The sequence below is a fragment of the Manis javanica genome, chromosome 1, assembly GCF_040802235.1.
Source record: "Manis javanica isolate MJ-LG chromosome 1, MJ_LKY, whole genome shotgun sequence".
Lineage (NCBI taxonomy): Eukaryota > Metazoa > Chordata > Mammalia > Pholidota > Manidae > Manis > Manis javanica.
Window position 1 is genome coordinate 195,177,506 of NC_133156.1, and position 13,311 is coordinate 195,190,816.

At 37.7% G+C, this 13,311-nt stretch overlaps 1 pseudogene; it reads left to right on the forward strand.

Moving 5' to 3' along the window:
* The first annotated feature begins 11,338 nt into the window (after window positions 1–11,338).
* Window positions 11,339–12,832, forward strand: LOC118972780 (solute carrier family 2, facilitated glucose transporter member 3 pseudogene; annotated as a pseudogene).
* The last annotated feature ends 479 nt before the right edge of the window (window positions 12,833–13,311 follow it).

A 13,311-nucleotide genomic window follows, 5' to 3' on the forward strand; every position in this document is an offset into this window, starting at 1 on the left:
GTCTCTTCTGTCTGATTTAAGTACTGCTACTCCAGCTTTTGTTTTTGTTTTTTCATTTCTATTTGCACAGAATATCTTTTCCCATCCTTTTAGTTTCATTCTGTGTGTCTGGAGTCTCTTGTAAGCAGCATATAAATGGGTCTTTTTTTTTAATCCATTCGGTCACCCTATGTCTTTCAAAGCGAGCATTTAGTCCATTCACATTTAAAGTAATTATTGATGTGAAACTAAATTATTTTGTGAAAAAAAATTCACAAAAAAATATGTACTTATTGCCCTTTTGCTAAATGTTTTCTGGATATTTTTGTCATTTTCCTTGCGTCCTTTCTTTTTCAATTGTTCTCTTCCCTTGTGGGTGATGACTTTTTTGTGTTATGGTCAGATTCCTATATTTTGTGTATCTATGATAGGTTTTTGGATTGTAGTTACCATATGGTTTATGCATGATGTCTCACATACATAACAGTGTGTGTTAAGCTGACAGTCACTTAAATTCAAACCCATTTAAACAGCATTGCACATTTAACTGCCCCTCCTCCATATTTTATGTATATGATATTCTCATTAACACCTTTTATTTAGTGCTTCCCCTAATTTTTAGTGGTTGATTTTACTACTTCCTTTAGCCTTTGTAGTAGCTTTTAAGTGACTGGTCCACCATGTTTGCTATCTGATTGCTTTTGTAGTGAAATTGTTAAATATTTTCTTGCTTCTAATTATGGCCTTTCCTTTTGCTGTTAAAGAAGTCTGTTCAACATTTCTTGTAATTCTGTTTCAGTGGTGGCAAACTCCTTTAACCTGTGCTTATCTGACAAGTTCTGTGTCTCTCCTTCAATTCTAAATGATAACTTCGCTGAATATTGTTGGTTGTAGGTCTTCCTCCTTCCACACTTGGAATATACCATGCCACTCCCTTCTGGCCGTAGTTTCTGCTGAAGAGTCAGCCTTATGCAGTTTCCCTTGCAGGTAACTAATTGCTTTCTCTCACTGCTTTTAAGATACTTTGTCTTTGATCTTTGAACATTTTATTTATTATGTGTCATAATGTGGACTCCTTTGAGTTAATTTTGTTTGGGGCAGTCTGTGTTTCTGGACCTAGATGTCTGTTTCCTTCCCTAGGTTAGGGGAGTTTTTAACTATTACTTCTTTAAATAAGCTTTCCATCACTTTCTCTCTCTCTGCTTCTGGGAGTCGTATAATGCGAAAGTTAAGGCGTTTGATATTGTGCCAGAGTTCCTGTAAACTGTCCTCATTCCTTTGCATTTTTTTTCTTTATGAGGTTCAGCTTGAGTGCTTCCCACTTCTGTCTTCTGAGTCATCCATCCATTCTGCATCCTCTAACTGGCTGTTGATACATTTCACTTATGATTCTTCGTCTCTGATTGTTTCCTTTTTATATTTTCTATATCTCTTTGTAGAGGTTCTCGCTGAGTTCATCCACTCTTTCAAGTCTGGTGAGCATCTTTGTAAGTAACACTGAAAGATTGCTCCGTCAGCCAATTGCTTAACTCTGGTTCATTTAGTTCTTTTTCTGAAGGTTTTTCATGTTCTTTTGTTTCAGACATATTTCTGCATCCTCATTTTGTTTGATTTACTGTGTGTGTTTGTATAAGTTAGTCAAAAGGGCTACTCTACCAGGCTCGAAAACCTTGTGTAAAAACATCCCCCTGGGATACTGCATGTGCCTGGCAGTTGGCTGGCTGGCTTTGGACTGAGGTGTCCTGATGCCAGGGCTCCCGGGGCATGTACCAGGGATGTACCAGGGTCTCCTGTGTGATTGCCAGCTAGGGCCATGCTGAAGGAGTGGCTGGTGTCAAGGGGGCACAGACCAGGCAGCTCCGGGGTGACAATGGTCTGTGGCCTTGTAGTGAGTGAGTGGAGGCAGATGTGCATAGTCCGGGGGTCTTCTGCATGGGTGCCAGTCTGGCTCATGTTAATTGGGCAACTGGGGGTAGATTGGTCTGTCTGGATGTCTTCCAGGTTGGCTCCTATCTGGAGCCATGCATGCAGGGCAGCCAGAGACAGAATGGGCCAAGGGCAGGGTGAACCCCTGCGAGTGTTGTACTAGTATCACCTTGGCAGGGCTGCTTTATCTCTGATGTGGCAGGGGCCGGGGGGTTAAGTTTGCTATGTCTGGAGCTGGTGTACTCATCCTGACCCTATTCCTGTCCACACTAGCAACATGCAGAGATAATGGAAATGTTTCCATCTGCACTAGCAACGTGCAGCTGCAATGTAAACATGGTGCTCACCCTGCCCGCACTCTCTGGGGGCAACGCAAACAATGGTACCTCCAGTCCAGACTCCTCCAGAACTCACCTCCAGAGTTCTAGCAGTTCCCCTGACATTTGGCAGGTCCTCTGCCAAATAGGAGTTCTGAAATCAACTTCCTTCAGTTATTATTATAACCTTGTTTTAAACTGTCCAACTCCTACTTTTTTTTTCTATTCTCCAGGGAAGATGAGTCTGCACTAAGGTAGCTCAGCAATAACCCTCCCTAGAGCAGGGCTGTGATGGGTATACGGTTCTCTCCATTACCATGTCTCTGTCGCTCCTACCATTTTTTTTTTTTTGGTATCGTTAATGTACAATTTCTTGAACAACATTATGGTTACTAGACTCCCCCTATTATCAAGTCCTCTACCCCATTACAGTCACTGTCCATCAGCTCTCCTACCATTTTTTATGTAGCTTTTTATGCCTCATATGCAGAAGGTGTTCACTCAGGCCTCCATTTTTCCTCCAGGAAATGGCTCTGTGTAAAGGCATAGATTTGGTGTGTAAGTGGGAGGAGTTGGTCTCAGGCTCTTTCTACAGTACCCTCTTGGACCACATCCTAATTGACTGTTTTATTGATTTATAGTTTTTTCTATGAGGTCAGAAAACATGTCCTGTATGAATTCAAAATTTGAAATGTGTTGGCACAGTTTTGTGGGCCAGCAGTACATATTAATCCTTGTAAATTCTCCATGTGAGTATGAAATGAACACGTCCAGTTTGGAATTTAAGGATTCAGCATTCTATATAAATCCCAAGTTTGTTAAAAATATTCTATCCTGATGATTTTTTTTTCTTTTTTTGAGAGGGCATCTCTCATATTTATTGATCAAATGGTTGTTAACAATAAAATTCTGTATAGGGGAGTCAATGCGCAATGCACAATCATTAATCCATCTCAAGCCTGATTCTCATCAAGACAAATGCTGGGCATAGAAGCCACAGGGCATAAATCTGCAAACAAGTAAAAAGCTAACCTTTTCAAACAATATGGCTTCTCTCTCACTTACCAACTTTACATCTCCCTGCATGGCCCCGGAAGATGACTGGTTAGCCAGAGATGGGTAAGATTCCTCAAGGGAGGAACAACCTAAGACAGGCACAGTCGCAGGGGGGCCATCAGGTGAGAAATTGGGGATCAACAGTGGTGAAACTTAGAACCTCACCCCCACTGTTTTGAGAGAAATCTTCTGCATCCGTGGATGTTTTATTGCCCTTGTCTATCCTGATGATTTTTGTCTAACTTTTCTATCACTTACTGAGAAGTGTGCTAATATTTTCCAGTAGTTTTTATATTTCTCTTAGTAACTTTTAATATTATTCATATTGAAATACTAGGGACATGTTAATTCAAAACAGTTTGTTTTCCTGATGAAATAAACTTTTTATCATTATAGAATGACCTTATATATCTCTACAAAGATGGTTTTTGCCTGAAGGTCATTTTACAATTATTAATGTGGATATACATGTGATATCATTTATTTTACTTTTGAATGTTTTAGATGAATTTATTATAAAAATTTAGATATTTAAAATCCATTCTGATGATCTGTATCTTTTGATCAGATCATTTAAAACATTTATATAGAATGGAATTATCAAAATATTTAATTTGTAGCTTTACTGTATATCCTGTGATTTCTGGTTGTCCTCATGAGTTCCTTGTTTCCTTTATGCATTTCTGGCCTTACTTAGAGCAATTATTTTGGTGATTACACTTTAAAGCATTTATTTGCATGGAAATTACACATTCCACTTTTATTATCTCATGGCTATATAAATAAAATTATAACATGCATGATTATTAAACCTAAGCTTAGCTGAAAATATTGTGTTTTTTTTAATGTCTAACTAAGCTCAGTGTCTCTGAGACCCTTGACTAATTTCTCCATCTCAGCTCCCTCCACGGTGGCAAGTCCGCACAGCTTTGTTGCTTAGCCATCCAGTAGTTTCTGACTTTTCAAGCCACTTTTTTCCATTCAAGTAAAATGCCACAACCAAAGGCATGGGGTATATAGATTCCTAAACAGTTGGTGAAAAGGCCAGGTGATGGAACCTCAAAGTGTATAAGGAGTTAACTTCCCATAGTTAAATGCTTGATCAATAGGAGATAGCAAAGAACCACTACATAAATCACAACTCCCTGCCTATATTCCAAATTACAGCCCATATGAAACTTCACATAGAGGCTGTACACAGAGAGTACAGTCACCCCACTAGTTCTTTCATAGCTTGTGTGAGACAGTGGCCACTGAAGAAATGTACTTGTACTTCTATATTTACAAATACAAATGCACCTGATATTTACCTCCCATCCTTAGCCACTGTGTGTCTGTTTTCTTTCCTTCCTGCTAAATTGGGGTTATACTTCCTGATAAGACATTAGAATGTAAATCTTGTTTCAGACTTGGTTTTCTTGGAAGCCTGGACTAAGACAATTAGAAAACAGATTCACAGGCCGACTTTTACCTATGCATGTAAAAGCAATAGGGACCCCAATGCCCTAGTAAATGGGATAGTAAATTTGGCATTCAGTAACATCACAATGTGTTTCTTAAGCTTTCACAAGTGTTTAATTCAAATGAGGTGCAGATAGAAGGTAAGGTTTGTGAGATCACACCTGTTAGAATGGCAAATCTGAAACACTGAAACCACAAATGCTGGAGTGGATGTGGAACAACAGGAACACTTACTCATTGCTGGTGAGAATTCAGAATGATACAGCTAATTTGGAAGACAGTTTTGTGCAATGTTTCTAGTTTTGTGACAAAAAAAATCATATGCATATATGAGCTGTGAAATATAAATTTTGTAATTTTAGTGATTCCACGTAGGAGTTAAATGGCCTTATAAATATTTACATTTAATACCAAGATTGCACAATATAAAGATAAATGGAAAAATTCATCCACAAATTTAAGTTCTTAATTTTTCTTTACTTTGAATGACATTGAATAGCAAACAATGTGACAACTGGAAAGCTAGATTGCACATGAAAGGAAAAAGGCATGTATTTTAACATCTTTGGCGGCACTATTTCCCTTTTTGAATGAGGTGCCCAGCATTTTCATTTTGCATGGGTGTTGGAAATTATGCAGCTGGCTTTAACTATATGTATATCTGTTCTTTATATATGCATATCTTAAATAAGTGTAAGAATTTTTTCTATCCCTTTCCCCCATTACCAAGAACCAATTTGTGCCCTCTGAGGGTGCTATCACACTCACTGAAAACACATGCTCTAATACTTCCACCAATATCTGCAGCCATATGACAAAATCTGACAACATTTGAGGACTGTTTGATAAGGGGTCTGAACTAACACTGACATCAAATACATGAAATGCCATTTTTTGTCCTATAATAGGGTGGGGGCTTATGGAAGATATTAGATAAACCATCACGGCTAGTGATGCATCCCATTGTACTTCTCTACCTCACTCCCCACCCTATCATTCAAACTGAACTGGGATTACACATTACAGGAGTGTCAGAACAAGTTTTGTCTCAAGCTCTGTTTCTAGCAGACTCTGTTATATGTTACTAAGTTTCTTGTCTTCCATAAAGCTTGAAATTTCTATGGTGACGCATTATTTTCCATCTTCATCTCATATTTCCTTGTGATTTTCAGCTTTCATGACCAAACTTTTTACCTCTGGGAAGGTGCTGAGCCTTATGACCTAACCTCTCTTCCTGGTGTTTAGGAAATGAGTGACAGGAGAGCTTGAGGTAAATAATACAGATTGCATTTTGTTTCAAACCATGGAGGATACATAAGAGCAAATTCCTTAGATACGAGCCAGTTCACCAGCACTTGTTATAGTGATGCTATCTGTGTCCCTTCCAATCTCATCTGAAATAGCTGCTTTCCTAACCTGCAGATAGGCAATGAAGGGGCAAAGTGGAACAGAACACTGGAGAAGAAAGGAAAGTTTTGGAGTCTCCTTTTCCATTAGTAACATCTCCTTTTCCAAGTTCCCACTTATCCACACACATACTGCTTCCTACAGGGATTCCCCACCAACTTATATATTTTTTTTTTGTTGGATTCTGGGATACCAAAGTCTTCCTCTTACTTCTGTAACATCACCAGCTTTGGGTTATGTAGGAGAGCCCAAGCTAGTTTTTCCAAATGAAAAGCCATTGAATTTTAAATTTGCAAATATTACAACAAGGGGGCAAGACGACATAATTTGCACAGCCATGCTCAGTTTGTTTTTCACTTCAAGCGTTGCTTTAAAAAAAAAAGGACTCATATTAAACTGAGTTTACTTTATGACTTAGTTTCTAATAGACGGTTCATGGCTAATCATTACCATATTATTTCTGCTATCATGACAATATTGTACAATTTACTATCAACTAAAAGTAGCCAGATGGCTTGATGAATGTTTAGAAAGTTAATACTTGGTCTTGCAAGATAATATTGTAGCAGGTAGTTAAATGCCAGAGGTTAAGTGGCAATTCTATTTAGATGTTAAACAACTAACTAAGAAGTAGTATTAGTTGTATAATTGCAAAGATTGAGAGCAGAAAACCAAAACATATGTATCTCTTTTTAAAATGCCCCAAATCCCAGCATTATCTATTATAAACTCATTGTATAGAGAGAAGCTATAATAAATCAAAATAATCTTTATTTATTATGATAGTAAACCTTAAAAACTGTATTCTGAATAAAAGCTGATATAACAAATAAGGCAACATGAAATATTAACTATGGAATGTTTGAGACACTTTGCTTAAAATATCTTTATTATGAATCACTTTATTCCTAAGTATAAAAGTATATGCAGGAATTGTAGCATCCTAAGATTAATATCCTTGCAGATGTGATTTCCATCAGTCAAAAGCTTAGAGACAATTTTAAATCTATAAATGTACATAAACTTACTATGATAATAAAAGTATTACAGTTACTACAATGATAAAAAATTTCATTCTATGTAGTCAGGCCTTCCCTATGAATTTTCAGTAGCTTCCCAGCTATTATACTGATTAGAAATAAAATTTTCATTTTAATGCTACTTTAGAGAAGCAAATTGTAAAAGCAAGTCAGATTTGAAAATCATTTACCACATTTCAGTGACAAACACACAGGGCTTTTGGATCACTCTTGATTTTGTCTTACATGTTCATTACTCTTCACATTCTATTTAACCAATAATTGGTTAAATTATTAACAACTTGTGCTGTCTTAAAACTGGTGAACAGAGGTTTCTTAAATGGCCATCAGTGAAAATTATTCAATCTGTTAGAAGATAATATGAATATAGGAATAAAATCAGCCCTGAAACCATATTTAATAGCTATGATTTCATTTATATTTTGTGCCTTTTTAAAATTGTTGATTCAAGTGCCTCAAAAGGATGAACAAATAGAAATATAATACTACCTGCATCTAGTATATATTCATGAAAGATTAATGGGGGATTAATAAGACTTGGAGTTCTTGACTTACCTATGCTAACCTTAAGGTTACCAATCCTCCCCTTGTACTGTCTCTGTTGCTTCTTCACTGATTTCGTATTAACTAATTACATCATTCAGTCGATGCAATCCTGAATGATATCTAATTGCTGTTCACATCGATTTAAAAGTTTTAGACAAGGGCGTATTCAGGATAGTAGAATAGATGGCTTAAGTGTTAAAAGCATGGGACAAGGATAATTTTTTTCTCTTTTACTTCCAATGAATAAATAACTGTTTAGTTTGATGTAAATCAAATACAAGAAAAAACACTGACTTTGTACAATTTCAGTTTATGTTTAAAGTTCTTAGAGTTCAAGAGCTTGTCTATTATTCTTTGTAATTACAGTTACATGGCTTCATTAAGTGTTTTCTATACAGGTCTTGCCTAAATATCTTTGGCCCCTTTTGAATATCTACATTATTGATGTCTCTCAGCAGTGCTTCTTAAATATTAATGTGCATACAAATCACCTGAGGATCTTATGAAAATACAGATTCTATTTCTCTAGATCTGGGGTAGGACCTGTGATTCTGCATTTTTAAACTTACTAAGCGATGCTTTTGTTGCTGGTCCAAGGGCCACAGTTTAAATAGGAAGGTCCTTCAACACTTACAGATGAATGACATTATTTTCCTTTCATGTTGTTTACCCATTGTTTTGTATCAATTAAAAATATCTCCCAATAGAGATAGCAAATAGTTTATCTTAAAATTTAAAAAAATTGCTTTAAAAATATTTCTGCATCAACTATATTAAAAGTCCTGAGCATGTAATATTTGCTTAATAAAATTTCTGGACATTTAAAAAAAAATCTGCAAAATTTATTTCTTCATTTAACCATTTAATTCTATCTAAAGCTAGAGTGTAAAGACAGATAGGGCCTAAAAAAATTTACATAGTAGAAAAGAAAACTTCACTCTTCGTTTTAACCAGTTTTAGTGTTATGTATGTATAAGCATAGAATAGCTGTATTAAAGTTATTGGTCATATATGGACTATAAATAGAATAAAATACAAAAACAAAAATGCCCTATGTAGTTAATATTCATATTTGAAAATAGAGAATATTTTGTTTCTAATAAAAAGGTCTAACATATTTTCAACTTACTTTCTTTTACTGCAAAAAAAGAGGGGTCTTTGTCTAACTTACAGTCTGCAGTTTAAACCAAAGGAGTTAACCAGGTTATTAAATGCTTTTTGGCTGTACTAGTAATTGAAAAATTACCCCAGTGTTGATAATGCAATAAAGCAGACACGTGCTTCTAGTTTTCCTCATGTTATCCTTAACTTTCTTATTAACACCATACCAGCAGAAGCAGCAGAACAATTTCAGGAATAAGAGGAAAGTAAGTTAATCTGGGTAAAAATAAAGAGCCTAATAGTAGAGGAGTAAAATACTTGGGAAAGATTATAAAATGATGAAAAATGAATATAAGGACATTTAAAAGATTATGTTGAATAAAAATATATAACCAGCAAGATCCGATGAAAACAAACTTTCTAGGAGCTAAAAAATAAAACTAATCCAACTGAAAAAATTACTTTTAAAAAGTAACTTTCTATTTTGAGATGAATTATAAGCTGTTAAAAACTGGTATCCAAGAGAACATGCAAATAAAATAGAAAGGATTTTAGTGTTTGGTTTATTATTGTATTATTGGTTTATGTATTGAATTGAGATTTTACCTATTTTTCTGAAGCTTGTTTTTCCCATTAACAGAAACCTATTTCCATGTAGTCCTTCTTATATTTATGGCAGTAACTTAATGAATCTCTTTAATGTTCAAATAAAGCATATTTGAAGTATTGCCTATTTTTAAAATAGTACACTGGTACTCAATTGGCAATCATTAACACATTTGTTTTTTACTGTTTTGTGAGTATTTCTGTTTGACAAATAACTTGAAGGAGAATATTAATATTAGTTTGCTTAGGCTGCCATAACAAGGAACCAGACTGGGTAGCTAAAATAAAAGAAACATGTTTTATAAATAAGGGGATTAGGAGGTACAAACTTTCAGTTATAAAATAAGCAAGTCATGGGATATAAAGTACCACACAGGACATACAGTCAATAACATTTTAATAACTTTGAATGGTAACAGATGGCAACTACACTTATTGTAGAGCATTTCATAATGTACACAAAAGTAGAATCACACTTGTTGCACACCTGAAACTAACAAAATAGTGTATATCAGACTATACTTCAATTAAAAATAGATTTAAAATAAACAAAAAAGGCAAACTCCTAAAAAACAAAATAAGTATTGCTCACAACTCTGTAGTCCAGAAGTCCAAGAACATGTTCTGTGCTGTGTTACCTCCAGCATAAAGTCTAATCTTCTTTACTTTGTAGCAGACAAAAATTCTAATGTTTAATTGACATAAAAGTGAAAGTGAATGACTACTTAAAAAAGCAGAGATGAGAGGGAGTGGAAAAAAACTTCTGGATGGGATAAAAATTTTTGTCATATTTTTGAAGCATTTGATCATTCACTTTCTCTTTTATGTCAATTAAACATTAGAATTTTTGTCTGCTACAAAAATGTAAGATTAAATGTAGACACATGGCTTGTTTAGAATGCAGAAGAATGTAGAAAGAAGCCCTGTAACTATGAACCCAGTACAACTTGGGAAATTATTTTAAAAAAATAACTTTCTATTTTTGAAATGAGTTGTAAACTATGGTAGTGTTAACAACTGTGATGACTGCTCACACACTCCAGCAATCCCTACTTGCTACTGAAATATTTTTTCCTCATGGTTTATCACCTTGAATGCTGGATTTCATCTAAATTGTATCACTCCCCAAATGACTGACAGTCATTGTAGTTCTACCGGGTGTAACTGAAGATAGCAAATATTTTAATGCCTGGATATTAATATTAATTTAAATTTCCAGGGGTGTTCATACATCAAAGAAAGTAATCCTGAAAGCTCATATATTTAATTCCAGGGGACTCTGAAAATGGTATGGGAAATTTTTTCAATTCTATGGCTTTGGAGCATTTCCACAAATGTGATGAAATGTGGTGTGTGTGCACATGTGCACCATGTCTATGTATAGCCAACTATGTTAAGGTCATTTATTTCAGGAAATGGTAAGGACTGAATTGAATAGAACATTAATAGGAATTTTATTAATTGTAAGTAATTTCCCCCACACTAATTCTCAATTGGTGCTGATATTAATTTAGACTAAGGAACAACTAGTCTTCAGGAGGCAAGCTCTTCTTAAGTAAACAAGTACAAGTCATCTGGTATCACATAGAAAAATGATCTTTAACAATGACAGGACACTGAAGAAAATAATTAACAAGCATCTTTCCTATCAAGTTATATAAAAAATTTAATATCACAATATAGATGTAAATGAAAATGTAAAATATACAGTTTCTTTGTAAAAACAGAGAAAATGAATCCACCAAACATATCCCTTGAAACAGATTAGGAGAACGGAGTTTCAAAAATTGACATAGATGGGGGGGGGTCCTGCGGCTCTGAGGAAACGAGCGAGGAGCCTCAGCATGTCGGAGAAAATATTTCCTGGGCACCTACTGTGTCCTGAGACCTGCTGTCACGGCTCCTCTGATCTTTGCCATCACCATCGCTACAATAGGGTCTTTCCAGTTTGGCTACAACACAGGAATCATCAATGCTCCTGAGATGATCATAAAGGACTTTCTCAATTACACTTTGGAAGGTTAGTTCTCAAAGCCTCCCACTGAGGTGTTACTCACGTCCCTCTGGTCCTTGTCTGTGGCCATCTTCTCCGTTGGTGGTATGATTGGCTCCTTTTCCGTTGGACTCTTTGTCAACCGCTTTGGCAGGCGCAATTCAATGCTTATTGTCAACCTATTGGCCGTCACTGGGGGGTGCCTTCTGGGCTTCTGCAAATTAGCGGCATCGGTTGAAATGCTGATCATAGGCCGATTGATTATCGGCCTTTTCTGCGGACTGTGCACAGGTTTTGTGCCCATGTATTGGAGAGATATCGCCCACTGCCCTACGGGGAGCCTTTGGTACTCTCAGCCAGCTGGGAATCGTCATTGGGATTCTGGTGGCCCAGATCTTTGGTCTGAAAGTTATCTTGGGGACTGAAGAGCTTTGGCCTTAGTTGCTGGGCTTCACCATCATTCCAGCAGTCCTACAAAGTGCGGCCCTTCCATTCTGCCCTGAAAGTCCTTGTTTCCTGCTCATTAACAGAAAGGAAGAGGACAACGTGAAGAAGATCCTGCAGCGGTTGTGGGGCACCCAGGATGTGGCTCAGGACATCCAGGAGATGAAAGACGAGAGCGTGAAGATGGCACAAGAAAAGCAGGTCACGGTGCTGGAGTTCTTCAGGGCCCCCAGCTACCACCAGCCGATTATCATCTCCCTCATGCTGCAGCTGTCCCAGCAGCTGTCCGGAATCAACACCGTGTTCTATTACTCAACAGGAATCTTTGAAGATGCAGGTGTTGAGGAGCCAATCTATGCCACCATTGGTGCAGGTGTCGTCAATACTGTCTTCACTGTAGTTTCTGTGTTCCTGGTGGAACAGGCAGGGAGAAGGACCCTCCACCTGATTGGCCTTGGAAGGATGGCTCTTTGTTCCATCCTCATGACCATTTCTTTGTTGTTAAAGGATAACTATACTTGGATGAGCTTTGTGTGTATCGCTGCCATCTTGGTCTTTGTGGCCTTCTTTGAAATTGGCCCAGGCCCCATTCCCTGGTTTATTGTGGCTGAGCTTTTCAGCTAGGGACCCCGCCCAACCGCCATGGCAGTGGCTGGTTGTTCCAACTGGACCTCCAACTTTTTGGTCGGACTGCTGTTCCCCTCAGCCGCATTCTACTTAGGACCCTATGTTTTCATTATCTTCTCTGCCTTCCTTGTCATCTTCTGGATCTTCACCTTCTTCAAAGTCCCTAAGACCCGTGGCAGGACTTTTGAGGAAATTACCCGAGCCTTTGAAGGGCAGTCCCATGAGAGGCCCCACGAGAAAGGCCCCGTGGTAGAGATGAACAGCATCCCGCCTGTGAAGGAGGAGAGCACCACCGCCGTCTAGGTGCCCCGCATCCTGCCTCCCTCCCCATAGGCAAAAGCAACCTCTCCCTGCCTGAGGGAGAGGCCTCATCAGGTGGTAACCCAGGACTGTCTCTGAATGCAGCTACTTGTTTCCTTTCTCGTCCCTCACACTCCGCAAGCACTCACAGGAACCCGAGGCTGGGGCTAGTCACATCCTCGACAGCTTTTTAAACATTTCCTTTCTTGGACATTCTCTTCTGTTCAAGAGAGACCAAGTGAGCCTGCCTTCATTTCAGAAGGAACTGACCCCTTGGTGGACGACAGCTTTGCCAGCTCTCCCTCCCTTGGGTTCCAGTACCGCCTGGCCAGGGCATATGGGGAGGAAGAGTAAGGGTGCAGCTCCCCTGCCTCGCTTGCCAGGAAGCAGACGTACAGGAGCGTGGGGGGCTGAGAGGAATTCAATAAGCACCTTCCTCACTTCCATACAGCTCTGCAGAGCAAATTAACTTGAGTTTTATTTATTTTACCTTCTGGTTTTATTGCAT